Genomic DNA, 26,802 nt, shown 5'->3' on the forward strand with positions numbered 1-26,802 from the left:
TTCCATTTCGGGAAAGGCTTCCTTACTGGGTGTGGAAATCTCCTATGCCTTTCCTCGCCTATTCTGTCAGCTTTAAAATTCTCTTTCAGTTGCCACCCTCACAGATGGATTAGGAAACTCTTTCCGGTGCACTCATTAGTGAAATGACCTCAATGAAGCTGGAATCCAATATCTAATCGCCGATTTTTAGCGAGTCCACACGCCAGGGGGGTCGGGGTCCAATGCAGCCCCGGCCAGGCCCAGGCCCCTTGGACTGGGCCACAGGAGGACACAGAGGAGGGTCCCGGCCCCCACGGTCGCGTTGCCGGCAGTTCTCCAAGGGCTTGGGCGTTTTCCAGAGGTAGGAGATGGAGGGGACTGATTTCTTCAGCGCCCCACTAACCACGCCACCCCACCCATGGGACACATCCCAAGAGAGAGAGAGAGACGCCCCATACACTCGCTCCCCTCCCCCATGCGCTGTGCCCCAGCCCGGGCCCGGGGGAATAGGCGGCAGCCCACCCACAGGGTGGGGGGCGCAGCTGAAAGGGGTTGTCGGGGAGGGCGGCCCCTGCCTGGGGTCAAAGGGCGGGCGACCCGCGCGTGCGCAATCGGCGGCGGCGGCGGCGGCGGCGGCGGCGGCGGCGGCGGCGGGGGCGGCCACGAGCTGGGGGTGGGCCAGGCGAGGAGAGGAAGGGGGCTGGAAGGTCTCCACCTTGGCGAGTCCAGCCGTGGAGGCGCATCTTGTGTGAGTGTGAGTGAGTGAGTGTGAGTGTGTGTGTGTGTGTGTGTGTGTGTGTGTATAGAGAGACAGCCCCCCACCCCGGCCCGCCGCTCCCTGCCCGCCCCGCCCCGCCCCGCCTGTCACCCCCGTCCCTCGGAGCCCGCCGGACCCGGCCGGTGAACTCAACAGGCCCGCCCGGTGCGGGTCAGCGCCGGCGCGGGGCCTGGGGCGGGAGGAGGCGGCGGGGAAGCGCAGAGAGGCTCGGCTTCTTGAGCGGGGCAGGGGCGCCCTCCGCCGTCTAGGGCCACACCACCCTGAACGCGCCCGATCTCGTCTGGTCTCGGAAGCTAAGCAGGGTCGGGCCTGGTTAGTACTTGGATGGGAGACCGCCTGGGAATACCGGGTGCCGTAGGCTTCTTTTTTTTTTTTTTTTTTTTTTGTTTTGCCTCTTGTTCTGTCCCCTCTCTGGGAGCGAGGCGGCGGCCCCGGGCGGGGGTCACCCCCACCCTCAGCGCCCGCCGCGGTGCCTGGCGCCCCAGCCCGCACCGTGGGGCCTCCTCTTGTCCCAAGCCGCGACACCGCCGTCACGCGGCAGCATGCGTGGCTTCTGGACTGTCAGGTCTCAGACCAAAGGTCTGCTCTGTGGGAACCGACACGCTGGAGGAAACCTTGAGAGTCTGAGAGGGGAGGGAGTTCCAGAAGAAGGCCAGGATGTCATTTTGAGGGAGTATGTGACCAGAACTCGTCCCGTTGCTTTTGGGGTTCTATGGGCTACACGTAGGAATCTTTGGTGGTGGCACCTGATGTTGGGGGATCCGGAGTCACACCCAGACCTGCTCCACAGGCCTCCTTTTACTTTTCTCTTCGGATTCATTATGTTTAAAAAGTGTCCCTTATCTCTATGATTGCATTTTCTTTTCTCTCTCTTTTCAAGCAGATGATGGGAGTCCAAGTATTAAGGTGACATGTGTTGCCCGTGCCCCCCTCCCCCCTGTGTTCTTATTCATTAACCTCTGATGTTGTTCCAGCGTATTGTGGGGGTACCAATGTTAAGGTCGGGTACGTTGCCCTCTCCCAGCCTCCCCCCTCGGGTCAGAGCCTCAAGTGCGCCCATCCCCCAGTCGGTGCGCACCCACCCCATTCCTAATGGAGGTGTATGCCCATCCCCTCCCCCCACCCGCCCGACACCCACCCGATGAAGGTGATTCCTCTGTGTCCACTTGGGTGTCCGTCGGTTCGTACCCATTTGCTGGTGAGCGCGAGCACGTGGTGCTCGTGTGTCCATTCTTGGGCTACCTGGCTTACTGGAACGGGTTCCAGCTCTGGCCAGGAGAACCACGAGAGGTGCCCTCTCACCGCTGCTCCTCCTAGCTGAATAGCACTCCGTGGTGTCCACGCGCCACATTTCATTTACGCACTCGTGGGTCGATGGGCACTCGGGTCGCTTCCAGGTCTTTGCGATTGTGACTTGTGCCCTGACTCTAACCCTAACCCTTACCCAGCCCCGTCTCCTCCTCGGCCCCTGCCTGACTGACTCCTTCCCGCCCGGCCTGTCACCTGTCACCGTCCTCTGCCCCTGCCTGACACGCTCCTCCCCGCCCGGGCCGTCACCGTCCTCGGCCCCTGCCTGACGGGGCTCCTCCGTCGCCTGGGCCTTCCAAGGGCTTGGTGTGGACGCTGGTTCCAGGACGCCCTCCCAGGAACCCGGTAGCAGGGCGGCCGCAGCGTCTCGCGCCACCCAACCGTCCGCCGGCCGGCGGCCGTCGCTAAGTGGCCTGCGGGGGACGTGCCCCCACTGTGGGGCGGGCGCCCAGCCTGGTGTCTTCTCTGAGGCCCCGTGGCTGCTTTTCCCCCCCGCAAGGGGAGAGCCGCGGAGGTGGGGACCGCCTCCTCGTGGGGACGTACACCCAGCTCTCCACGTCGGATTCCGGGGCTCTCTGTCCTGCCAGAAGGCCCAGCTGGCCTGCGGGTCCTTAGAGTGGCAAAAACATCCGAAAACTGAGATTGAGGGTCCGGTGGTTGTCTGCACTTTTGTGCTGGGCACCCCAGGGAGGCCCGGGGGCTGGCTGGACAACGCGGTCTGCTGGGCGGGGGGGGGGGTTTGGAGGAGCAACTGATGCCCTTTGCACTTTGGGTAGCAAGTGTCTGAGGTGTCTCTGAGCCCTGCGCCATGTCGGGGGTGGGGGTGGGAGGTCGGGGGGGGTGGAGGAGCAGGAGGAGGAGGAGGAGGAGGAGGTGGGAAGGGCCGTGGCCTGCAGTCGTGTTCCCGGGGTGGCTTCTTCCACAGGCTGCTTGGCCTGGGCTCCCTGCACCTGGGCCTTTGGAGGACTGGCCCTGTGCTTGCCAACGCTTCCCCTGCAGGGACCCAGAGCTGGGAGGTTGCATCTCTCAGCCCTGGGTCGGGCAGAGCCCCAGCGGGCCATGCCCACAACCTCTCTCAGCACGGGTCCCCCAGAAGGCTCCTTTGGGACCAGGATTCTCTTGCGGGTGACTCTTTAAGGTCTGGCCCCTGGATGGAGGGGCACCAGGAGTAGAGGAGCAGGAAGGGGAAGGGGGTGGCCGTGCGAGGGGACACTTTGAGGCCAAGTCCCAGCTTCAGCCTGATCCTCCTGGGAACCCCGGGGTGTACGTCACACCTCCTGGTTGTCCCGCTCTGAGACAAGGAGCCGGGCTTCGCATTCCCCCAGCAGCCAGTCGTGGGCTGAGGACACCTGGGGCGTTGGGAACTCCCTGGCTTCTCCTTGGCTTAACATCTGGAGCTGCTTGTGAATCGTGCCGCCACACACACCCGAGTGCAGGTGTCTTCTGCACAGACTGCGGGCCTCGCTCTTCTGAATGCCGCTAGCTCGCCACCCACCCACGGGTGAACCTGGTCAGGGTACTTTCTCTCGGGGGCAGACTCTGATCCTGGCGGGCTACCGGTGTCTCTGTTTGCTCGTTTCTTTCTTCCATTTCGGGAAAGGCTTCCTTACTGGGTGTGGAAATCTCCTATGCCTTTCCTCGCCTATTCTGTCAGCTTTAAAATTCTCTTTCAGTTGCCACCCTCACAGATGGATTAGGAAACTCTTTCCGGTGCACTCATTAGTGAAATGACCTCAATGAAGCTGGAATCCAATATCTAATCGCCGATTTTTAGCGAGTCCACACGCCAGGGGGGTCGGGGTCCAATGCAGCCCCGGCCAGGCCCAGGCCCCTTGGACTGGGCCACAGGAGGACACAGAGGAGGGTCCCGGCCCCCACGGTCGCGTTGCCGGCAGTTCTCCAAGGGCTTGGGCGTTTTCCAGAGGTAGGAGATGGAGGGGACTGATTTCTTCAGCGCCCCACTAACCACGCCACCCCACCCATGGGACACATCCCAAGAGAGAGAGAGAGACGCCCCATACACTCGCTCCCCTCCCCCATGCGCTGTGCCCCAGCCCGGGCCCGGGGGAATAGGCGGCAGCCCACCCACAGGGTGGGGGGCGCAGCTGAAAGGGGTTGTCGGGGAGGGCGGCCCCTGCCTGGGGTCAAAGGGCGGGCGACCCGCGCGTGCGCAATCGGCGGCGGCGGCGGCGGCGGCGGCGGCGGCGGCGGCGGCGGCGGCGGCGGCGGCGGGGGCGGCCACGAGCTGGGGGTGGGCCAGGCGAGGAGAGGAAGGGGGCTGGAAGGTCTCCACCTTGGCGAGTCCAGCCGTGGAGGCGCATCTTGTGTGAGTGTGAGTGAGTGAGTGTGAGTGTGTGTGTGTGTGTGTGTGTGTGTGTGTATAGAGAGACAGCCCCCCACCCCGGCCCGCCGCTCCCTGCCCGCCCCGCCCCGCCCCGCCTGTCACCCCCGTCCCTCGGAGCCCGCCGGACCCGGCCGGTGAACTCAACAGGCCCGCCCGGTGCGGGTCAGCGCCGGCGCGGGGCCTGGGGCGGGAGGAGGCGGCGGGGAAGCGCAGAGAGGCTCGGCTTCTTGAGCGGGGCAGGGGCGCCCTCCGCCGTCTAGGGCCACACCACCCTGAACGCGCCCGATCTCGTCTGGTCTCGGAAGCTAAGCAGGGTCGGGCCTGGTTAGTACTTGGATGGGAGACCGCCTGGGAATACCGGGTGCCGTAGGCTTCTTTTTTTTTTTTTTTTTTTTTTGTTTTGCCTCTTGTTCTGTCCCCTCTCTGGGAGCGAGGCGGCGGCCCCGGGCGGGGGTCACCCCCACCCTCAGCGCCCGCCGCGGTGCCTGGCGCCCCAGCCCGCACCGTGGGGCCTCCTCTTGTCCCAAGCCGCGACACCGCCGTCACGCGGCAGCATGCGTGGCTTCTGGACTGTCAGGTCTCAGACCAAAGGTCTGCTCTGTGGGAACCGACACGCTGGAGGAAACCTTGAGAGTCTGAGAGGGGAGGGAGTTCCAGAAGAAGGCCAGGATGTCATTTTGAGGGAGTATGTGACCAGAACTCGTCCCGTTGCTTTTGGGGTTCTATGGGCTACACGTAGGAATCTTTGGTGGTGGCACCTGATGTTGGGGGATCCGGAGTCACACCCAGACCTGCTCCACAGGCCTCCTTTTACTTTTCTCTTCGGATTCATTATGTTTAAAAAGTGTCCCTTATCTCTATGATTGCATTTTCTTTTCTCTCTCTTTTCAAGCAGATGATGGGAGTCCAAGTATTAAGGTGACATGTGTTGCCCGTGCCCCCCTCCCCCCTGTGTTCTTATTCATTAACCTCTGATGTTGTTCCAGCGTATTGTGGGGGTACCAATGTTAAGGTCGGGTACGTTGCCCTCTCCCAGCCTCCCCCCTCGGGTCAGAGCCTCAAGTGCGCCCATCCCCCAGTCGGTGCGCACCCACCCCATTCCTAATGGAGGTGTATGCCCATCCCCTCCCCCCACCCGCCCGACACCCACCCGATGAAGGTGATTCCTCTGTGTCCACTTGGGTGTCCGTCGGTTCGTACCCATTTGCTGGTGAGCGCGAGCACGTGGTGCTCGTGTGTCCATTCTTGGGCTACCTGGCTTACTGGAACGGGTTCCAGCTCTGGCCAGGAGAACCACGAGAGGTGCCCTCTCACCGCTGCTCCTCCTAGCTGAATAGCACTCCGTGGTGTCCACGCGCCACATTTCATTTACGCACTCGTGGGTCGATGGGCACTCGGGTCGCTTCCAGGTCTTTGCGATTGTGACTTGTGCCCTGACTCTAACCCTAACCCTTACCCAGCCCCGTCTCCTCCTCGGCCCCTGCCTGACTGACTCCTTCCCGCCCGGCCTGTCACCTGTCACCGTCCTCTGCCCCTGCCTGACACGCTCCTCCCCGCCCGGGCCGTCACCGTCCTCGGCCCCTGCCTGACGGGGCTCCTCCGTCGCCTGGGCCTTCCAAGGGCTTGGTGTGGACGCTGGTTCCAGGACGCCCTCCCAGGAACCTGGTAGCAGGGCGGCCGCAGCGTCTCGCGCCACCCAACCGTCCGCCGGCCGGCGGCCGTCGCTAAGTGGCCTGCGGGGGACGTGCCCCCACTGTGGGGCGGGCGCCCAGCCTGGTGTCTTCTCTGAGGCCCCGTGGCTGCTTTTCCCCCCCGCAAGGGGAGAGCCGCGGAGGTGGGGACCGCCTCCTCGTGGGGACGTACACCCAGCTCTCCACGTCGGATTCCGGGGCTCTCTGTCCTGCCAGAAGGCCCAGCTGGCCTGCGGGTCCTTAGAGTGGCAAAAACATCCGAAAACTGAGATTGAGGGTCCGGTGGTTGTCTGCACTTTTGTGCTGGGCACCCCAGGGAGGCCCGGGGGCTGGCTGGACAACGCGGTCTGCTGGGCGGGGGGGGGGGGTTTGGAGGAGCAACTGATGCCCTTTGCACTTTGGGTAGCAAGTGTCTGAGGTGTCTCTGAGCCCTGCGCCATGTCGGGGGTGGGGGTGGGAGGTCGTGGGGGGGGTGGAGGAGCAGGAGGAGGAGGAGGAGGAGGAGGTGGGAAGGGCCGTGGCCTGCAGTCGTGTTCCCGGGGTGGCTTCTTCCACAGGCTGCTTGGCCTGGGCTCCCTGCACCTGGGCCTTTGGAGGACTGGCCCTGTGCTTGCCAACGCTTCCCCTGCAGGGACCCAGAGCTGGGAGGTTGCATCTCTCAGCCCTGGGTCGGGCAGAGCCCCAGCGGGCCATGCCCACAACCTCTCTCAGCACGGGTCCCCCAGAAGGCTCCTTTGGGACCAGGATTCTCTTGCGGGTGACTCTTTAAGGTCTGGCCCCTGGATGGAGGGGCACCAGGAGTAGAGGAGCAGGAAGGGGAAGGGGGTGGCCGTGCGAGGGGACACTTTGAGGCCAAGTCCCAGCTTCAGCCTGATCCTCCTGGGAACCCCGGGGTGTACGTCACACCTCCTGGTTGTCCCGCTCTGAGACAAGGAGCCGGGCTTCGCATTCCCCCAGCAGCCAGTCGTGGGCTGAGGACACCTGGGGCGTTGGGAACTCCCTGGCTTCTCCTTGGCTTAACATCTGGAGCTGCTTGTGAATCGTGCCGCCACACACACCCGAGTGCAGGTGTCTTCTGCACAGACTGCGGGCCTCGCTCTTCTGAATGCCGCTAGCTCGCCACCCACCCACGGGTGAACCTGGTCAGGGTACTTTCTCTCGGGGGCAGACTCTGATCCTGGCGGGCTACCCGTGTCTCTGTTTGCTCGTTTCTTTCTTCCATTTCGGGAAAGGCTTCCTTACTGGGTGTGGAAATCTCCTATGCCTTTCCTCGCCTATTCTGTCAGCTTTAAAATTCTCTTTCAGTTGCCACCCTCACAGATGGATTAGGAAACTCTTTCCGGTGCACTCATTAGTGAAATGACCTCAATGAAGCTGGAATCCAATATCTAATCGCCGATTTTTAGCGAGTCCACACGCCAGGGGGGTCGGGGTCCAATGCAGCCCCGGCCAGGCCCAGGCCCCTTGGACTGGGCCACAGGAGGACACAGAGGAGGGTCCCGGCCCCCACGGTCGCGTTGCCGGCAGTTCTCCAAGGGCTTGGGCGTTTTCCAGAGGTAGGAGATGGAGGGGACTGATTTCTTCAGCGCCCCACTAACCACGCCACCCCACCCATGGGACACATCCCAAGAGAGAGAGAGAGACGCCCCATACACTCGCTCCCCTCCCCCATGCGCTGTGCCCCAGCCCGGGCCCGGGGGAATAGGCGGCAGCCCACCCACAGGGTGGGGGGCGCAGCTGAAAGGGGTTGTCGGGGAGGGCGGCCCCTGCCTGGGGTCAAAGGGCGGGCGACCCGCGCGTGCGCAATCGGCGGCGGCGGCGGCGGCGGCGGCGGCGGCGGCGGCGGCGGCGGGGGCGGCCACGAGCTGGGGGTGGGCCAGGCGAGGAGAGGAAGGGGGCTGGAAGGTCTCCACCTTGGCGAGTCCAGCCGTGGAGGCGCATCTTGTGTGAGTGTGAGTGAGTGAGTGTGAGTGTGTGTGTGTGTGTGTGTGTGTGTGTGTATAGAGAGACAGCCCCCCACCCCGGCCCGCCGCTCCCTGCCCGCCCCGCCCCGCCCCGCCTGTCACCCCCGTCCCTCGGAGCCCGCCGGACCCGGCCGGTGAACTCAACAGGCCCGCCCGGTGCGGGTCAGCGCCGGCGCGGGGCCTGGGGCGGGAGGAGGCGGCGGGGAAGCGCAGAGAGGCTCGGCTTCTTGAGCGGGGCAGGGGCGCCCTCCGCCGTCTAGGGCCACACCACCCTGAACGCGCCCGATCTCGTCTGGTCTCGGAAGCTAAGCAGGGTCGGGCCTGGTTAGTACTTGGATGGGAGACCGCCTGGGAATACCGGGTGCCGTAGGCTTCTTTTTTTTTTTTTTTTTTTTTTGTTTTGCCTCTTGTTCTGTCCCCTCTCTGGGAGCGAGGCGGCGGCCCCGGGCGGGGGTCACCCCCACCCTCAGCGCCCGCCGCGGTGCCTGGCGCCCCAGCCCGCACCGTGGGGCCTCCTCTTGTCCCAAGCCGCGACACCGCCGTCACGCGGCAGCATGCGTGGCTTCTGGACTGTCAGGTCTCAGACCAAAGGTCTGCTCTGTGGGAACCGACACGCTGGAGGAAACCTTGAGAGTCTGAGAGGGGAGGGAGTTCCAGAAGAAGGCCAGGATGTCATTTTGAGGGAGTATGTGACCAGAACTCGTCCCGTTGCTTTTGGGGTTCTATGGGCTACACGTAGGAATCTTTGGTGGTGGCACCTGATGTTGGGGGATCCGGAGTCACACCCAGACCTGCTCCACAGGCCTCCTTTTACTTTTCTCTTCGGATTCATTATGTTTAAAAAGTGTCCCTTATCTCTATGATTGCATTTTCTTTTCTCTCTCTTTTCAAGCAGATGATGGGAGTCCAAGTATTAAGGTGACATGTGTTGCCCGTGCCCCCCTCCCCCCTGTGTTCTTATTCATTAACCTCTGATGTTGTTCCAGCGTATTGTGGGGGTACCAATGTTAAGGTCGGGTACGTTGCCCTCTCCCAGCCTCCCCCCTCGGGTCAGAGCCTCAAGTGCGCCCATCCCCCAGTCGGTGCGCACCCACCCCATTCCTAATGGAGGTGTATGCCCATCCCCTCCCCCCACCCGCCCGACACCCACCCGATGAAGGTGATTCCTCTGTGTCCACTTGGGTGTCCGTCGGTTCGTACCCATTTGCTGGTGAGCGCGAGCACGTGGTGCTCGTGTGTCCATTCTTGGGCTACCTGGCTTACTGGAACGGGTTCCAGCTCTGGCCAGGAGAACCACGAGAGGTGCCCTCTCACCGCTGCTCCTCCTAGCTGAATAGCACTCCGTGGTGTCCACGCGCCACATTTCATTTACGCACTCGTGGGTCGATGGGCACTCGGGTCGCTTCCAGGTCTTTGCGATTGTGACTTGTGCCCTGACTCTAACCCTAACCCTTACCCAGCCCCGTCTCCTCCTCGGCCCCTGCCTGACTGACTCCTTCCCGCCCGGCCTGTCACCTGTCACCGTCCTCTGCCCCTGCCTGACACGCTCCTCCCCGCCCGGGCCGTCACCGTCCTCGGCCCCTGCCTGACGGGGCTCCTCCGTCGCCTGGGCCTTCCAAGGGCTTGGTGTGGACGCTGGTTCCAGGACGCCCTCCCAGGAACCCGGTAGCAGGGCGGCCGCAGCGTCTCGCGCCACCCAACCGTCCGCCGGCCGGCGGCCGTCGCTAAGTGGCCTGCGGGGGACGTGCCCCCACTGTGGGGCGGGCGCCCAGCCTGGTGTCTTCTCTGAGGCCCCGTGGCTGCTTTTCCCCCCCGCAAGGGGAGAGCCGCGGAGGTGGGGACCGCCTCCTCGTGGGGACGTACACCCAGCTCTCCACGTCGGATTCCGGGGCTCTCTGTCCTGCCAGAAGGCCCAGCTGGCCTGCGGGTCCTTAGAGTGGCAAAAACATCCGAAAACTGAGATTGAGGGTCCGGTGGTTGTCTGCACTTTTGTGCTGGGCACCCCAGGGAGGCCCGGGGGCTGGCTGGACAACGCGGTCTGCTGGGCGGGGGGGGGGTTTGGAGGAGCAACTGATGCCCTTTGCACTTTGGGTAGCAAGTGTCTGAGGTGTCTCTGAGCCCTGCGCCATGTCGGGGGTGGGGGTGGGAGGTCGGGGGGGGTGGAGGAGCAGGAGGAGGAGGAGGAGGAGGAGGTGGGAAGGGCCGTGGCCTGCAGTCGTGTTCCCGGGGTGGCTTCTTCCACAGGCTGCTTGGCCTGGGCTCCCTGCACCTGGGCCTTTGGAGGACTGGCCCTGTGCTTGCCAACGCTTCCCCTGCAGGGACCCAGAGCTGGGAGGTTGCATCTCTCAGCCCTGGGTCGGGCAGAGCCCCAGCGGGCCATGCCCACAACCTCTCTCAGCACGGGTCCCCCAGAAGGCTCCTTTGGGACCAGGATTCTCTTGCGGGTGACTCTTTAAGGTCTGGCCCCTGGATGGAGGGGCACCAGGAGTAGAGGAGCAGGAAGGGGAAGGGGGTGGCCGTGCGAGGGGACACTTTGAGGCCAAGTCCCAGCTTCAGCCTGATCCTCCTGGGAACCCCGGGGTGTACGTCACACCTCCTGGTTGTCCCGCTCTGAGACAAGGAGCCGGGCTTCGCATTCCCCCAGCAGCCAGTCGTGGGCTGAGGACACCTGGGGCGTTGGGAACTCCCTGGCTTCTCCTTGGCTTAACATCTGGAGCTGCTTGTGAATCGTGCCGCCACACACACCCGAGTGCAGGTGTCTTCTGCACAGACTGCGGGCCTCGCTCTTCTGAATGCCGCTAGCTCGCCACCCACCCACGGGTGAACCTGGTCAGGGTACTTTCTCTCGGGGGCAGACTCTGATCCTGGCGGGCTACCGGTGTCTCTGTTTGCTCGTTTCTTTCTTCCATTTCGGGAAAGGCTTCCTTACTGGGTGTGGAAATCTCCTATGCCTTTCCTCGCCTATTCTGTCAGCTTTAAAATTCTCTTTCAGTTGCCACCCTCACAGATGGATTAGGAAACTCTTTCCGGTGCACTCATTAGTGAAATGACCTCAATGAAGCTGGAATCCAATATCTAATCGCCGATTTTTAGCGAGTCCACACGCCAGGGGGGTCGGGGTCCAATGCAGCCCCGGCCAGGCCCAGGCCCCTTGGACTGGGCCACAGGAGGACACAGAGGAGGGTCCCGGCCCCCACGGTCGCGTTGCCGGCAGTTCTCCAAGGGCTTGGGCGTTTTCCAGAGGTAGGAGATGGAGGGGACTGATTTCTTCAGCGCCCCACTAACCACGCCACCCCACCCATGGGACACATCCCAAGAGAGAGAGAGAGACGCCCCATACACTCGCTCCCCTCCCCCATGCGCTGTGCCCCAGCCCGGGCCCGGGGGAATAGGCGGCAGCCCACCCACAGGGTGGGGGGCGCAGCTGAAAGGGGTTGTCGGGGAGGGCGGCCCCTGCCTGGGGTCAAAGGGCGGGCGACCCGCGCGTGCGCAATCGGCGGCGGCGGCGGCGGCGGCGGCGGCGGCGGCGGCGGCGGCGGGGGCGGCCACGAGCTGGGGGTGGGCCAGGCGAGGAGAGGAAGGGGGCTGGAAGGTCTCCACCTTGGCGAGTCCAGCCGTGGAGGCGCATCTTGTGTGAGTGTGAGTGAGTGAGTGTGAGTGTGTGTGTGTGTGTGTGTGTGTGTGTGTATAGAGAGACAGCCCCCCACCCCGGCCCGCCGCTCCCTGCCCGCCCCGCCCCGCCCCGCCTGTCACCCCCGTCCCTCGGAGCCCGCCGGACCCGGCCGGTGAACTCAACAGGCCCGCCCGGTGCGGGTCAGCGCCGGCGCGGGGCCTGGGGCGGGAGGAGGCGGCGGGGAAGCGCAGAGAGGCTCGGCTTCTTGAGCGGGGCAGGGGCGCCCTCCGCCGTCTAGGGCCACACCACCCTGAACGCGCCCGATCTCGTCTGGTCTCGGAAGCTAAGCAGGGTCGGGCCTGGTTAGTACTTGGATGGGAGACCGCCTGGGAATACCGGGTGCCGTAGGCTTCTTTTTTTTTTTTTTTTTTTTTTGTTTTGCCTCTTGTTCTGTCCCCTCTCTGGGAGCGAGGCGGCGGCCCCGGGCGGGGGTCACCCCCACCCTCAGCGCCCGCCGCGGTGCCTGGCGCCCCAGCCCGCACCGTGGGGCCTCCTCTTGTCCCAAGCCGCGACACCGCCGTCACGCGGCAGCATGCGTGGCTTCTGGACTGTCAGGTCTCAGACCAAAGGTCTGCTCTGTGGGAACCGACACGCTGGAGGAAACCTTGAGAGTCTGAGAGGGGAGGGAGTTCCAGAAGAAGGCCAGGATGTCATTTTGAGGGAGTATGTGACCAGAACTCGTCCCGTTGCTTTTGGGGTTCTATGGGCTACACGTAGGAATCTTTGGTGGTGGCACCTGATGTTGGGGGATCCGGAGTCACACCCAGACCTGCTCCACAGGCCTCCTTTTACTTTTCTCTTCGGATTCATTATGTTTAAAAAGTGTCCCTTATCTCTATGATTGCATTTTCTTTTCTCTCTCTTTTCAAGCAGATGATGGGAGTCCAAGTATTAAGGTGACATGTGTTGCCCGTGCCCCCCTCCCCCCTGTGTTCTTATTCATTAACCTCTGATGTTGTTCCAGCGTATTGTGGGGGTACCAATGTTAAGGTCGGGTACGTTGCCCTCTCCCAGCCTCCCCCCTCGGGTCAGAGCCTCAAGTGCGCCCATCCCCCAGTCGGTGCGCACCCACCCCATTCCTAATGGAGGTGTATGCCCATCCCCTCCCCCCACCCGCCCGACACCCACCCGATGAAGGTGATTCCTCTGTGTCCACTTGGGTGTCCGTCGGTTCGTACCCATTTGCTGGTGAGCGCGAGCACGTGGTGCTCGTGTGTCCATTCTTGGGCTACCTGGCTTACTGGAACGGGTTCCAGCTCTGGCCAGGAGAACCACGAGAGGTGCCCTCTCACCGCTGCTCCTCCTAGCTGAATAGCACTCCGTGGTGTCCACGCGCCACATTTCATTTACGCACTCGTGGGTCGATGGGCACTCGGGTCGCTTCCAGGTCTTTGCGATTGTGACTTGTGCCCTGACTCTAACCCTAACCCTTACCCAGCCCCGTCTCCTCCTCGGCCCCTGCCTGACTGACTCCTTCCCGCCCGGCCTGTCACCTGTCACCGTCCTCTGCCCCTGCCTGACACGCTCCTCCCCGCCCGGGCCGTCACCGTCCTCGGCCCCTGCCTGACGGGGCTCCTCCGTCGCCTGGGCCTTCCAAGGGCTTGGTGTGGACGCTGGTTCCAGGACGCCCTCCCAGGAACCCGGTAGCAGGGCGGCCGCAGCGTCTCGCGCCACCCAACCGTCCGCCGGCCGGCGGCCGTCGCTAAGTGGCCTGCGGGGGACGTGCCCCCACTGTGGGGCGGGCGCCCAGCCTGGTGTCTTCTCTGAGGCCCCGTGGCTGCTTTTCCCCCCCGCAAGGGGAGAGCCGCGGAGGTGGGGACCGCCTCCTCGTGGGGACGTACACCCAGCTCTCCACGTCGGATTCCGGGGCTCTCTGTCCTGCCAGAAGGCCCAGCTGGCCTGCGGGTCCTTAGAGTGGCAAAAACATCCGAAAACTGAGATTGAGGGTCCGGTGGTTGTCTGCACTTTTGTGCTGGGCACCCCAGGGAGGCCCGGGGGCTGGCTGGACAACGCGGTCTGCTGGGCGGGGGGGGGGTTTGGAGGAGCAACTGATGCCCTTTGCACTTTGGGTAGCAAGTGTCTGAGGTGTCTCTGAGCCCTGCGCCATGTCGGGGGTGGGGGTGGGAGGTCGGGGGGGGGGGGGTGGAGGAGCAGGAGGAGGAGGAGGAGGAGGAGGTGGGAAGGGCCGTGGCCTGCAGTCGTGTTCCCGGGGTGGCTTCTTCCACAGGCTGCTTGGCCTGGGCTCCCTGCACCTGGGCCTTTGGAGGACTGGCCCTGTGCTTGCCAACGCTTCCCCTGCAGGGACCCAGAGCTGGGAGGTTGCATCTCTCAGCCCTGGGTCGGGCAGAGCCCCAGCGGGCCATGCCCACAACCTCTCTCAGCACGGGTCCCCCAGAAGGCTCCTTTGGGACCAGGATTCTCTTGCGGGTGACTCTTTAAGGTCTGGCCCCTGGATGGAGGGGCACCAGGAGTAGAGGAGCAGGAAGGGGAAGGGGGTGGCCGTGCGAGGGGACACTTTGAGGCCAAGTCCCAGCTTCAGCCTGATCCTCCTGGGAACCCCGGGGTGTACGTCACACCTCCTGGTTGTCCCGCTCTGAGACAAGGAGCCGGGCTTCGCATTCCCCCAGCAGCCAGTCGTGGGCTGAGGACACCTGGGGCGTTGGGAACTCCCTGGCTTCTCCTTGGCTTAACATCTGGAGCTGCTTGTGAATCGTGCCGCCACACACACCCGAGTGCAGGTGTCTTCTGCACAGACTGCGGGCCTCGCTCTTCTGAATGCCGCTAGCTCGCCACCCACCCACGGGTGAACCTGGTCAGGGTACTTTCTCTCGGGGGCAGACTCTGATCCTGGCGGGCTACCGGTGTCTCTGTTTGCTCGTTTCTTTCTTCCATTTCGGGAAAGGCTTCCTTACTGGGTGTGGAAATCTCCTATGCCTTTCCTCGCCTATTCTGTCAGCTTTAAAATTCTCTTTCAGTTGCCACCCTCACAGATGGATTAGGAAACTCTTTCCGGTGCACTCATTAGTGAAATGACCTCAATGAAGCTGGAATCCAATATCTAATCGCCGATTTTTAGCGAGTCCACACGCCAGGGGGGTCGGGGTCCAATGCAGCCCCGGCCAGGCCCAGGCCCCTTGGACTGGGCCACAGGAGGACACAGAGGAGGGTCCCGGCCCCCACGGTCGCGTTGCCGGCAGTTCTCCAAGGGCTTGGGCGTTTTCCAGAGGTAGGAGATGGAGGGGACTGATTTCTTCAGCGCCCCACTAACCACGCCACCCCACCCATGGGACACATCCCAAGAGAGAGAGAGAGACGCCCCATACACTCGCTCCCCTCCCCCATGCGCTGTGCCCCAGCCCGGGCCCGGGGGAATAGGCGGCAGCCCACCCACAGGGTGGGGGGCGCAGCTGAAAGGGGTTGTCGGGGAGGGCGGCCCCTGCCTGGGGTCAAAGGGCGGGCGACCCGCGCGTGCGCAATCGGCGGCGGCGGCGGCGGCGGCGGCGGCGGCGGCGGCGGGGGCGGCCACGAGCTGGGGGTGGGCCAGGCGAGGAGAGGAAGGGGGCTGGAAGGTCTCCACCTTGGCGAGTCCAGCCGTGGAGGCGCATCTTGTGTGAGTGTGAGTGAGTGAGTGTGAGTGTGTGTGTGTGTGTGTGTGTGTGTGTATAGAGAGACAGCCCCCCACCCCGGCCCGCCGCTCCCTGCCCGCCCCGCCCCGCCCCGCCTGTCACCCCCGTCCCTCGGAGCCCGCCGGACCCGGCCGGTGAACTCAACAGGCCCGCCCGGTGCGGGTCAGCGCCGGCGCGGGGCCTGGGGCGGGAGGAGGCGGCGGGGAAGCGCAGAGAGGCTCGGCTTCTTGAGCGGGGCAGGGGCGCCCTCCGCCGTCTAGGGCCACACCACCCTGAACGCGCCCGATCTCGTCTGGTCTCGGAAGCTAAGCAGGGTCGGGCCTGGTTAGTACTTGGATGGGAGACCGCCTGGGAATACCGGGTGCCGTAGGCTTCTTTTTTTTTTTTTTTTTTTTTTGTTTTGCCTCTTGTTCTGTCCCCTCTCTGGGAGCGAGGCGGCGGCCCCGGGCGTGGGTCACCCCCACCCTCAGCGCCCGCCGCGGTGCCTGGCGCCCCAGCCCGCACCGTGGGGCCTCCTCTTGTCCCAAGCCGCGACACCGCCGTCACGCGGCAGCATGCGTGGCTTCTGGACTGTCAGGTCTCAGACCAAAGGTCTGCTCTGTGGGAACCGACACGCTGGAGGAAACCTTGAGAGTCTGAGAGGGGAGGGAGTTCCAGAAGAAGGCCAGGATGTCATTTTGAGGGAGTATGTGACCAGAACTCGTCCCGTTGCTTTTGGGGTTCTATGGGCTACACGTAGGAATCTTTGGTGGTGGCACCTGATGTTGGGGGATCCGGAGTCACACCCAGACCTGCTCCACAGGCCTCCTTTTACTTTTCTCTTCGGATTCATTATGTTTAAAAAGTGTCCCTTATCTCTATGATTGCATTTTCTTTTCTCTCTCTTTTCAAGCAGATGATGGGAGTCCAAGTATTAAGGTGACATGTGTTGCCCGTGCCCCCCTCCCCCCTGTGTTCTTATTCATTAACCTCTGATGTTGTTCCAGCGTATTGTGGGGGTACCAATGTTAAGGTCGGGTACGTTGCCCTCTCCCAGCCTCCCCCCTCGGGTCAGAGCCTCAAGTGCGCCCATCCCCCAGTCGGTGCGCACCCACCCCATTCCTAATGGAGGTGTATGCCCATCCCCTCCCCCCACCCGCCCGACACCCACCCGATGAAGGTGATTCCTCTGTGTCCACTTGGGTGTCCGTCGGTTCGTACCCATTTGCTGGTGAGCGCGAGCACGTGGTGCTCGTGTGTCCATTCTTGGGCTACCTGGCTTACTGGAACGGGTTCCAGCTCTGGCCAGGAGAACCACGAGAGGTGCCCTCTCACCGCTGCTCCTCCTAGCTGAATAGCACTCCGTGGTGTCCACGCGCCACATTTCATTTACGCACTCGTGGGTCGATGGGCACTCGGGTCGCTTCCAGGTCTTTGCGATTGTGACTTGTGCCCTGACTCTAACCCTAACCCTTACCCAGCCCCGTCTCCTCCTCGGCCCCTGCCTGACTGACTCCTTCCCGCCCGGCCTGTCACCTGTCACCGTCCTCTGCCCCTGCCTGACACGCTCCTCCCCGCCCGGGCCGTCACCGTCCTCGGCCCCTGCCTGACGGGGCTCCTCCGTCGCCTGGGCCTTCCAAGGGCTTGGTGTGGACGCTGGTTCCAGGACGCCCTCCCAGGAACCCGGTAGCAGGGCGGCCGCAGCGTCTCGCGCCACCCAACCGTCCGCCGGCCGGCGGCCGTCGCTAAGTGGCCTGCGGGGGACGTGCCCCCACTGTGGGGCGGGCGCCCAGCCTGGTGTCTTCTCTGAGGCCCCGTGGCTGCTTTTCCCCCCCCGCAAGGGGAGAGCCGCGGAGGTGGGGACCGCCTCCTCGTGGGGACGTACACCCAGCTCTCCACGTCGGATTCCGGGGCTCTCTGTCCTGCCAGAAGGCCCAGCTGGCCTGCGGGTCCTTAGAGTGGCAAAAACATCCGAAAACTGAGATTGAGGGTCCGGTGGTTGTCTGCACTTTTGTGCTGGGCACCCCAGGGAGGCCCGGGGGCTGGCTGGACAACGCGGTCTGCTGGGCGGGGGGGGGGTTTGGAGGAGCAACTGATGCCCTTTGCACTTTGGGTAGCAAGTGTCTGAGGTGTCTCTGAGCCCTGCGCCATGTCGGGGGTGGGGGTGGGAGGTCGGGGGGGGGTGGAGGAGCAGGAGGAGGAGGAGGAGGAGGAGGTGGGAAGGGCCGTGGCCTGCAGTCGTGTTCCCGGGGTGGCTTCTTCCACAGGCTGCTTGGCCTGGGCTCCCTGCACCTGGGCCTTTGGAGGACTGGCCCTGTGCTTGCCAACGCTTCCCCTGCAGGGACCCAGAGCTGGGAGGTTGCATCTCTCAGCCCTGGGTCGGGCAGAGCCCCAGCGGGCCATGCCCACAACCTCTCTCAGCACGGGTCCCCCAGAAGGCTCCTTTGGGACCAGGATTCTCTTGCGGGTGACTCTTTAAGGTCTGGCCCCTGGATGGAGGGGCACCAGGAGTAGAGGAGCAGGAAGGGGAAGGGGGTGGCCGTGCGAGGGGACACTTTGAGGCCAAGTCCCAGCTTCAGCCTGATCCTCCTGGGAACCCCGGGGTGTACGTCACACCTCCTGGTTGTCCCGCTCTGAGACAAGGAGCCGGGCTTCGCATTCCCCCAGCAGCCAGTCGTGGGCTGAGGACACCTGGGGCGTTGGGAACTCCCTGGCTTCTCCTTGGCTTAACATCTGGAGCTGCTTGTGAATCGTGCCGCCACACACACCCGAGTGCAGGTGTCTTCTGCACAGACTGCGGGCCTCGCTCTTCTGAATGCCGCTAGCTCGCCACCCACCCACGGGTGAACCTGGTCAGGGTACTTTCTCTCGGGGGCAGACTCTGATCGTGGCGGGCTACCGGTGTCTCTGTTTGCTCGTTTCTTTCTTCCATTTCGGGAAAGGCTTCCTTACTGGGTGTGGAAATCTCCTATGCCTTTCCTCGCCTATTCTGTCAGCTTTAAAATTCTCTTTCAGTTGCCACCCTCACAGATGGATTAGGAAACTCTTTCCGGTGCACTCATTAGTGAAATGACCTCAATGAAGCTGGAATCCAATATCTAATCGCCGATTTTTAGCGAGTCCACACGCCAGGGGGGTCGGGGTCCAATGCAGCCCCGGCCAGGCCCAGGCCCCTTGGACTGGGCCACAGGAGGACACAGAGGAGGGTCCCGGCCCCCACGGTCGCGTTGCCGGCAGTTCTCCAAGGGCTTGGGCGTTTTCCAGAGGTAGGAGATGGAGGGGACTGATTTCTTCAGCGCCCCACTAACCACGCCACCCCACCCATGGGACACATCCCAAGAGAGAGAGAGAGACGCCCCATACACTCGCTCCCCTCCCCCATGCGCTGTGCCCCAGCCCGGGCCCGGGGGAATAGGCGGCAGCCCACCCACAGGGTGGGGGGCGCAGCTGAAAGGGGTTGTCGGGGAGGGCGGCCCCTGCCTGGGGTCAAAGGGCGGGCGACCCGCGCGTGCGCAATCGGCGGCGGCGGCGGCGGCGGCGGCGGCGGCGGCGGCGGCGGCGGGGGCGGCCACGAGCTGGGGGTGGGCCAGGCGAGGAGAGGAAGGGGGCTGGAAGGTCTCCACCTTGGCGAGTCCAGCCGTGGAGGCGCATCTTGTGTGAGTGTGAGTGAGTGAGTGTGAGTGTGTGTGTGTGTGTGTGTGTGTGTGTGTGTATAGAGAGACAGCCCCCCACCCCGGCCCGCCGCTCCCTGCCCGCCCCGCCCCGCCCCGCCTGTCACCCCCGTCCCTCGGAGCCCGCCGGACCCGGCCGGTGAACTCAACAGGCCCGCCCGGTGCGGGTCAGCGCCGGCGCGGGGCCTGGGGCGGGAGGAGGCGGCGGGGAAGCGCAGAGAGGCTCGGCTTCTTGAGCGGGGCAGGGGCGCCCTCCGCCGTCTAGGGCCACACCACCCTGAACGCGCCCGATCTCGTCTGGTCTCGGAAGCTAAGCAGGGTCGGGCCTGGTTAGTACTTGGATGGGAGACCGCCTGGGAATACCGGGTGCCGTAGGCTTCTTTTTTTTTTTTTTTTTTTTTTGTTTTGCCTCTTGTTCTGTCCCCTCTCTGGGAGCGAGGCGGCGGCCCCGGGCGGGGGTCACCCCCACCCTCAGCGCCCGCCGCGGTGCCTGGCGCCCCAGCCCGCACCGTGGGGCCTCCTCTTGTCCCAAGCCGCGACACCGCCGTCACGCGGCAGCATGCGTGGCTTCTGGACTGTCAGGTCTCAGACCAAAGGTCTGCTCTGTGGGAACCGACACGCTGGAGGAAACCTTGAGAGTCTGAGAGGGGAGGGAGTTCCAGAAGAAGGCCAGGATGTCATTTTGAGGGAGTATGTGACCAGAACTCGTCCCGTTGCTTTTGGGGTTCTATGGGCTACACGTAGGAATCTTTGGTGGTGGCACCTGATGTTGGGGGATCCGGAGTCACACCCAGACCTGCTCCACAGGCCTCCTTTTACTTTTCTCTTCGGATTCATTATGTTTAAAAAGTGTCCCTTATCTCTATGATTGCATTTTCTTTTCTCTCTCTTTTCAAGCAGATGATGGGAGTCCAAGTATTAAGGTGACATGTGTTGCCCGTGCCCCCCTCCCCCCTGTGTTCTTATTCATTAACCTCTGATGTTGTTCCAGCGTATTGTGGGGGTACCAATGTTAAGGTCGGGTACGTTGCCCTCTCCCAGCCTCCCCCCTCGGGTCAGAGCCTCAAGTGCGCCCATCCCCCAGTCGGTGCGCACCCACCCCATTCCTAATGGAGGTGTATGCCCATCCCCTCCCCCCACCCGCCCGACACCCACCCGATGAAGGTGATTCCTCTGTGTCCACTTGGGTGTCCGTCGGTTCGTACCCATTTGCTGGTGAGCGCGAGCACGTGGTGCTCGTGTGTCCATTCTTGGGCTACCTGGCTTACTGGAACGGGTTCCAGCTCTGGCCAGGAGAACCACGAGAGGTGCCCTCTCACCGCTGCTCCTCCTAGCTGAATAGCACTCCGTGGTGTCCACGCGCCACATTTCATTTACGCACTCGTGGGTCGATGGGCACTCGGGTCGCTTCCAGGTCTTTGCGATTGTGACTTGTGCCCTGACTCTAACCCTAACCCTTACCCAGCCCCGTCTCCTCCTCGGCCCCTGCCTGACTGACTCCTTCCCGCCCGGCCTGTCACCTGTCACCGTCCTCTGCCCCTGCCTGACACGCTCCTCCCCGCCCGGGCCGTCACCGTCCTCGGCCCCTGCCTGACGGGGCTCCTCCGTCGCCTGGGCCTTCCAAGGGCTTGGTGTGGACGCTGGTTCCAGGACGCCCTCCCAGGAACCCGGTAGCAGGGCGGCCGCAGCGTCTCGCGCCACCCAACCGTCCGCCGGCCGGCGGCCGTCGCTAAGTGGCCTGCGGGGGACGTGCCCCCACTGTGGGGCGGGCGCCCAGCCTGGTGTCTTCTCTGAGGCCCCGTGGCTGCTTTTCCCCCCCGCAAGGGGAGAGCCGCGGAGGTGGGGACCGCCTCCTCGTGGGGACGTACACCCAGCTCTCCACGTCGGATTCCGGGGCTCTCTGTCCTGCCAGAAGGCCCAGCTGGCCTGCGGGTCCTTAGAGTGGCAAAAACATCCGAAAACTGAGATTGAGGGTCCGGTGGTTGTCTGCACTTTTGTGCTGGGCACCCCAGGGAGGCCCGGGGGCTGGCTGGACAACGCGGTCTGCAGGGCGGGGGGGGGGTTTGGAGGAGCAACTGATGCCCTTTGCACTTTGGGTAGCAAGTGTCTGAGGTGTCTCTGAGCCCTGCGCCATGTCGGGGGTGGGGGTGGGAGGTCGGGGGGGGGGTGGAGGAGCAGGAGGAGGAGGAGGAGGAGGAGGTGGGAAGGGCCGTGGCCTGCAGTCGTGTTCCCGGGGTGGCTTCTTCCACAGGCTGCTTGGCCTGGGCTCCCTGCACCTGGGCCTTTGGAGGACTGGCCCTGTGCTTGCCAACGCTTCCCCTGCAGGGACCCAGAGCTGGGAGGTTGCATCTCTCAGCCCTGGGTCGGGCAGAGCCCCAGCGGGCCATGCCCACAACCTCTCTCAGCACGGGTCCCCCAGAAGGCTCCTTTGGGACCAGGATTCTCTTGCGGGTGACTCTTTAAGGTCTGGCCCCTGGATGGAGGGGCACCAGGAGTAGAGGAGCAGGAAGGGGAAGGGGGTGGCCGTGCGAGGGGACACTTTGAGGCCAAGTCCCAGCTTCAGCCTGATCCTCCTGGGAACCCCGGGGTGTACGTCACACCTCCTGGTTGTCCCGCTCTGAGACAAGGAGCCGGGCTTCGCATTCCCCCAGCAGCCAGTCGTGGGCTGAGGACACCTGGGGCGTTGGGAACTCCCTGGCTTCTCCTTGGCTTAACATCTGGAGCTGCTTGTGAATCGTGCCGCCACACACACCCGAGTGCAGGTGTCTTCTGCACAGACTGCGGGCCTCGCTCTTCTGAATGCCGCTAGCTCGCCACCCACCCACGGGTGAACCTGGTCAGGGTACTTTCTCTCGGGGGCAGACTCTGATCCTGGCGGGCTACCGGTGTCTCTGTTTGCTCGTTTCTTTCTTCCATTTCGGGAAAGGCTTCCTTACTGGGTGTGGAAATCTCCTATGCCTTTCCTCGCCTATTCTGTCAGCTTTAAAATTCTCTTTCAGTTGCCACCCTCACAGATGGATTAGGAAACTCTTTCCGGTGCACTCATTAGTGAAATGACCTCAATGAAGCTGGAATCCAATATCTAATCGCCGATTTTTAGCGAGTCCACACGCCAGGGGGGTCGGGGTCCAATGCAGCCCCGGCCAGGCCCAGGCCCCTTGGACTGGGCCACAGGAGGACACAGAGGAGGGTCCCGGCCCCCACGGTCGCGTTGCCGGCAGTTCTCCAAGGGCTTGGGCGTTTTCCAGAGGTAGGAGATGGAGGGGACTGATTTCTTCAGCGCCCCACTAACCACGCCACCCCACCCATGGGACACATCCCAAGAGAGAGAGAGAGACGCCCCATACACTCGCTCCCCTCCCCCATGCGCTGTGCCCCAGCCCGGGCCCGGGGGAATAGGCGGCAGCCCACCCACAGGGTGGGGGGCGCAGCTGAAAGGGGTTGTCGGGGAGGGCGGCCCCTGCCTGGGGTCAAAGGGCGGGCGACCCGCGCGTGCGCAATCGGCGGCGGCGGCGGCGGCGGCGGCGGCGGCGGCGGCGGCGGCGGGGGCGGCCACGAGCTGGGGGTGGGCCAGGCGAGGAGAGGAAGGGGGCTGGAAGGTCTCCACCTTGGCGAGTCCAGCCGTGGAGGCGCATCTTGTGTGAGTGTGAGTGAGTGAGTGTGAGTGTGTGTGTGTGTGTGTGTGTGTGTGTGTATAGAGAGACAGCCCCCCACCCCGGCCCGCCGCTCCCTACCCGCCCCGCCCCGCCCCGCCTGTCACCCCCGTCCCTCGGAGCCCGCCGGACCCGGCCGGTGAACTCAACAGGCCCGCCCGGTGCGGGTCAGCGCCGGCGCGGGGCCTGGGGCGGGAGGAGGCGGCGGGGAAGCGCAGAGAGGCTCGGCTTCTTGAGCGGGGCAGGGGCGCCCTCCGCCGTCTAGGGCCACACCACCCTGAACGCGCCCGATCTCGTCTGGTCTCGGAAGCTAAGCAGGGTCGGGCCTGGTTAGTACTTGGATGGGAGACCGCCTGGGAATACCGGGTGCCGTAGGCTTCTTTTTTTTTTTTTTTTTTTTTTGTTTTGCCTCTTGTTCTGTCCCCTCTCTGGGAGCGAGGCGGCGGCCCCGGGCGGGGGTCACCCCCACCCTCAGCGCCCGCCGCGGTGCCTGGCGCCCCAGCCCGCACCGTGGGGCCTCCTCTTGTCCCAAGCCGCGACACCGCCGTCACGCGGCAGCATGCGTGGCTTCTGGACTGTCAGGTCTCAGACCAAAGGTCTGCTCTGTGGGAACCGACACGCTGGAGGAAACCTTGAGAGTCTGAGAGGGGAGGGAGTTCCAGAAGAAGGCCAGGATGTCATTTTGAGGGAGTATGTGACCAGAACTCGTCCCGTTGCTTTTGGGGTTCTATGGGCTACACGTAGGAATCTTTGGTGGTGGCACCTGATGTTGGGGGATCCGGAGTCACACCCAGACCTGCTCCACAGGCCTCCTTTTACTTTTCTCTTCGGATTCATTATGTTTAAAAAGTGTCCCTTATCTCTATGATTGCATTTTCTTTTCTCTCTCTTTTCAAGCAGATGATGGGAGTCCAAGTATTAAGGTGACATGTGTTGCCCGTGCCCCCCTCCCCCCTGTGTTCTTATTCATTAACCTCTGATGTTGTTCCAGCGTATTGTGGGGGTACCAATGTTAAGGTCGGGTACGTTGCCCTCTCCCAGCCTCCCCCCTCGGGTCAGAGCCTCAAGTGCGCCCATCCCCCAGTCGGTGCGCACCCACCCCATTCCTAATGGAGGTGTATGCCCATCCCCTCCCCCCACCCGCCCGACACCCACCCGATGAAGGTGATTCCTCTGTGTCCACTTGGGTGTCCGTCGGTTCGTACCCATTTGCTGGTGAGCGCGAGCACGTGGTGCTCGTGTGTCCATTCTTGGGCTACCTGGCTTACTGGAACGGGTTCCAGCTCTGGCCAGGAGAACCACGAGAGGTGCCCTCTCACCGCTGCTCCTCCTAGCTGAATAGCACTCCGTGGTGTCCACGCGCCACATTTCATTTACGCACTCGTGGGTCGATGGGCACTCGGGTCGCTTCCAGGTCTTTGCGATTGTGACTTGTGCCCTGACTCTAACCCTAACCCTTACCCAGCCCCGTCTCCTCCTCGGCCCCTGCCTGACTGACTCCTTCCCGCCCGGCCTGTCACCTGTCACCGTCCTCTGCCCCTGCCTGACACGCTCCTCCCCGCCCGGGCCGTCACCGTCCTCGGCCCCTGCCTGACGGGGCTCCTCCGTCGCCTGGGCCTTCCAAGGGCTTGGTGTGGACGCTGGTTCCAGGACGCCCTCCCAGGAACCCGGTAGCAGGGCGGCCGCAGCGTCTCGCGCCACCCAACCGTCCGCCGGCCGGCGGCCGTCGCTAAGTGGCCTGCGGGGGACGTGCCCCCACTGTGGGGCGGGCGCCCAGCCTGGTGTCTTCTCTGAGGCCCCGTGGCTGCTTTTCCCCCCCGCAAGGGGAGAGCCGCGGAGGTGGGGACCGCCTCCTCGTGGGGACGTACACCCAGCTCTCCACGTCGGATTCCGGGGCTCTCTGTCCTGCCAGAAGGCCCAGCTGGCCTGCGGGTCCTTAGAGTGGCAAAAACATCCGAAAACTGAGATTGAGGGTCCGGTGGTTGTCTGCACTTTTGTGCTGGGCACCCCAGGGAGGCCCGGGGGCTGGCTGGACAACGCGGTCTGCTGGGCGGGGGGGGGGGGGTTTGGAGGAGCAACTGATGCCCTTTGCACTTTGGGTAGCAAGTGTCTGAGGTGTCTCTGAGCCCTGCGCCATGTCGGGGGTGGGGGTGGGAGGTCGGGGGGGGGTGGAGGAGCAGGAGGAGGAGGAGGAGGAGGAGGTGGGAAGGGCCGTGGCCTGCAGTCGTGTTCCCGGGGTGGCTTCTTCCACAGGCTGCTTGGCCTGGGCTCCCTGCACCTGGGCCTTTGGAGGACTGGCCCTGTGCTTGCCAACGCTTCCCCTGCAGGGACCCAGAGCTGGGAGGTTGCATCTCTCAGCCCTGGGTCGGGCAGAGCCCCAGCGGGCCATGCCCACAACCTCTCTCAGCACGGGTCCCCCAGAAGGCTCCTTTGGGACCAGGATTCTCTTGCGGGTGACTCTTTAAGGTCTGGCCCCTGGATGGAGGGGCACCAGGAGTAGAGGAGCAGGAAGGGGAAGGGGGTGGCCGTGCGAGGGGACACTTTGAGGCCAAGTCCCAGCTTCAGCCTGATCCTCCTGGGAACCCCGGGGTGTACGTCACACCTCCTGGTTGTCCCGCTCTGAGACAAGGAGCCGGGCTTCGCATTCCCCCAGCAGCCAGTCGTGGGCTGAGGACACCTGGGGCGTTGGGAACTCCCTGGCTTCTCCTTGGCTTAACATCTGGAGCTGCTTGTGAATCGTGCCGCCACACACACCCGAGTGCAGGTGTCTTCTGCACAGACTGCGGGCCTCGCTCTTCTGAATGCCGCTAGCTCGCCACCCACCCACGGGTGAACCTGGTCAGGGTACTTTCTCTCGGGGGCAGACTCTGATCCTGGCGGGCTACCGGTGTCTCTGTTTGCTCGTTTCTTTCTTCCATTTCGGGAAAGGCTTCCTTACTGGGTGTGGAAATCTCCTATGCCTTTCCTCGCCTATTCTGTCAGCTTTAAAATTCTCTTTCAGTTGCCACCCTCACAGATGGATTAGGAAACTCTTTCCGGTGCACTCATTAGTGAAATGACCTCAATGAAGCTGGAATCCAATATCTAATCGCCGATTTTTAGCGAGTCCACACGCCAGGGGGGTCGGGGTCCAATGCAGCCCCGGCCAGGCCCAGGCCCCTTGGACTGGGCCACAGGAGGACACAGAGGAGGGTCCCGGCCCCCACGGTCGCGTTGCCGGCAGTTCTCCAAGGGCTTGGGCGTTTTCCAGAGGTAGGAGATGGAGGGGACTGATTTCTTCAGCGCCCCACTAACCACGCCACCCCACCCATGGGACACATCCCAAGAGAGAGAGAGAGACGCCCCATACACTCGCTCCCCTCCCCCATGCGCTGTGCCCCAGCCCGGGCCCGGGGGAATAGGCGGCAGCCCACCCACAGGGTGGGGGGCGCAGCTGAAAGGGGTTGTCGGGGAGGGCGGCCCCTGCCTGGGGTCAAAGGGCGGGCGACCCGCGCGTGCGCAATCGGCGGCGGCGGCGGCGGCGGCGGCGGCGGCGGCGGCGGCGGCGGCGGCGGCGGCGGCGGCGGCGGCGGCGGCGGCGGGGGCGGCCACGAGCTGGGGGTGGGCCAGGCGAGGAGAGGAAGGGGGCTGGAAGGTCTCCACCTTGGCGAGTCCAGCCGTGGAGGCGCATCTTGTGTGAGTGTGAGTGAGTGAGTGTGAGTGTGTGTGTGTGTGTGTGTGTGTGTGTGTATAGAGAGACAGCCCCCCACCCCGGCCCGCCGCTCCCTGCCCGCCCCGCCCCGCCCCGCCTGTCACCCCCGTCCCTCGGAGCCCGCCGGACCCGGCCGGTGAACTCAACAGGCCCGCCCGGTGCGGGTCAGCGCCGGCGCGGGGCCTGGGGCGGGAGGAGGCGGCGGGGAAGCGCAGAGAGGCTCGGCTTCTTGAGCGGGGCAGGGGCGCCCTCCGCCGTCTAGGGCCACACCACCCTGAACGCGCCCGATCTCGTCTGGTCTCGGAAGCTAAGCAGGGTCGGGCCTGGTTAGTACTTGGATGGGAGACCGCCTGGGAATACCGGGTGCCGTAGGCTTCTTTTTTTTTTTTTTTTTTTTTTGTTTTGCCTCTTGTTCTGTCCCCTCTCTGGGAGCGAGGCGGCGGCC

General features: G+C 64.0%; 8 non-coding genes across 8 annotated transcripts; all 8 read left to right on the forward strand.

The window, feature by feature from the left end:
- Nucleotides 1–999: 999 nt before the first annotated feature.
- Nucleotides 1,000–1,118, forward strand: LOC142868569 (5S ribosomal RNA). The gene has a single exon (XR_012917515.1). It is a non-coding gene; the product is annotated as a 5S ribosomal RNA (ribosomal RNA).
- A 3,545-nt stretch (nucleotides 1,119–4,663) lies between these two features.
- LOC142868580 (5S ribosomal RNA) lies at nucleotides 4,664–4,782 on the forward strand. The gene has a single exon (XR_012917526.1). It is a non-coding gene; the product is annotated as a 5S ribosomal RNA (ribosomal RNA).
- A 3,536-nt stretch (nucleotides 4,783–8,318) lies between these two features.
- Nucleotides 8,319–8,437, forward strand: LOC142868532 (5S ribosomal RNA). Its single transcript, XR_012917478.1, has one exon. It is a non-coding gene; the product is annotated as a 5S ribosomal RNA (ribosomal RNA).
- A 3,532-nt stretch (nucleotides 8,438–11,969) lies between these two features.
- LOC142868538 (5S ribosomal RNA) lies at nucleotides 11,970–12,088 on the forward strand. Its single transcript, XR_012917484.1, has one exon. It is a non-coding gene; the product is annotated as a 5S ribosomal RNA (ribosomal RNA).
- Nucleotides 12,089–15,617: 3,529 nt separating this feature from the next.
- Nucleotides 15,618–15,736, forward strand: LOC142868539 (5S ribosomal RNA). Its single transcript, XR_012917485.1, has one exon. It is a non-coding gene; the product is annotated as a 5S ribosomal RNA (ribosomal RNA).
- Nucleotides 15,737–19,272: 3,536 nt separating this feature from the next.
- Nucleotides 19,273–19,391, forward strand: LOC142868540 (5S ribosomal RNA). Its single transcript, XR_012917486.1, has one exon. It is a non-coding gene; the product is annotated as a 5S ribosomal RNA (ribosomal RNA).
- A 3,534-nt stretch (nucleotides 19,392–22,925) lies between these two features.
- On the forward strand, nucleotides 22,926–23,044 carry LOC142868541 (5S ribosomal RNA). Its single transcript, XR_012917487.1, has one exon. It is a non-coding gene; the product is annotated as a 5S ribosomal RNA (ribosomal RNA).
- A 3,569-nt stretch (nucleotides 23,045–26,613) lies between these two features.
- LOC142868542 (5S ribosomal RNA) lies at nucleotides 26,614–26,732 on the forward strand. The gene has a single exon (XR_012917488.1). It is a non-coding gene; the product is annotated as a 5S ribosomal RNA (ribosomal RNA).
- The last annotated feature ends 70 nt before the right edge of the window (nucleotides 26,733–26,802 follow it).

The sequence above is a fragment of the Microcebus murinus genome, unplaced genomic scaffold (assembly GCF_040939455.1).
Source record: "Microcebus murinus isolate Inina unplaced genomic scaffold, M.murinus_Inina_mat1.0 scaf034_hap2_Mmur4.0, whole genome shotgun sequence".
Lineage (NCBI taxonomy): Eukaryota > Metazoa > Chordata > Mammalia > Primates > Cheirogaleidae > Microcebus > Microcebus murinus.